A 1,257-nucleotide genomic window follows, 5' to 3' on the forward strand; every position below is an offset into this window, starting at 1 on the left:
AGTATTCCTCTAGAACTCTGTCATGAAAATGTGGGGGGCAAATAGCAGTTTGTCTGTGACCCAGCCAAATATGACTGTAACATAGTCTGTGTAAAAGACAGCATTTTGCCTTGTAAGACTCTATGACATTGGGATCACAATCAACTCTTAAGAATCCCAGAGACAATATTAAATTAATAAATAATGGTCTTCTTAAAAATAGACATAGTATTCTGGGCATCCTTTTAGCAAAAAAATGAAGTATTTATTTGTAATGCAGATTGAGAGATTTTGATTGAAAGCCTAAAGTACAGTTATTCATTCCCACAAGTATTGCTGACTTTTTAATATTCACATCAGAACCTGATGCTCATTAGATCTCAGATGCCTTGAAATGAGTCCTGCCAGTCTTATGCTATTTAATTTAGATGTACAGACATATTTTCAGTTTTTTAATTCCATGGCTTTATGCTTATTCAAATCTTTTATTTAATTTTTGCTGCAATTACTTTTCAACTTAAAAAACCAAATAGTTCAATTTAGTACAAAGCCAAGGTTTTTTTTCCAGAAACATAGCTCTTTAAAACTTACGGTTAAGTCAATTCACAACTCAAAGTAAACTAGATTCAGTAATGATCCTATTTTAAAGTTAAATTGCTTTCTAGACAGCTGGTATAATGAAATGGAAAGATGCATTATAGTCCTTTAAAAATCATTTGAAAATTGTAGCAGTTTTACACCAAGGCAAGGTGAGAGTAGCGACTGAGCATTGGCTTCAGTTAGCACTAGAAGAGAAAAGGGGACAAATAACAGACGAACTTTTCATTCAACTTAAAATCTTTATAAATTGTGAGAGAACATCAAGACCATTCTGTTCTGTCACATCAACATTACCACTAATGTGGAAAAGAAGCTTGTTCTGTTTTAATTATGCTACCGGCAGCAGGTTGCTAAAACCTTTGTGGTCAGTGCTCTTTCAATATGTGGTCCTCATTACGTGGTAGATTGCTTCCTGCATAATTAAACTCTGCCTTGAGAAGATGACTTCTGCTCTTCCTCTCTGCTTTGGACATGTGGTACCATGATATCAGGGAATATAGACTTTTTAATGAGATTCTTCCCAGAAAGTAGGATCATGCCATTTGCCCAGATACAGATGGACACCTTCTGGAAATTTATTCTACTGATTTTCCTTCCTTTCAAACACACATTCTGATTCTTGTGTATATGGCCTTGGGTATATTACTTGTGAACTTCCTCATGGTTGTGAAGTTAACA

The sequence above is a fragment of the Empidonax traillii genome, unplaced genomic scaffold (genome assembly GCF_003031625.1).
Source record: "Empidonax traillii isolate 1590-97213 ecotype Southwest subspecies unplaced genomic scaffold, ASM303162v1 scaffold706:size701851, whole genome shotgun sequence".
Taxonomy (NCBI): domain Eukaryota; kingdom Metazoa; phylum Chordata; class Aves; order Passeriformes; family Tyrannidae; genus Empidonax; species Empidonax traillii.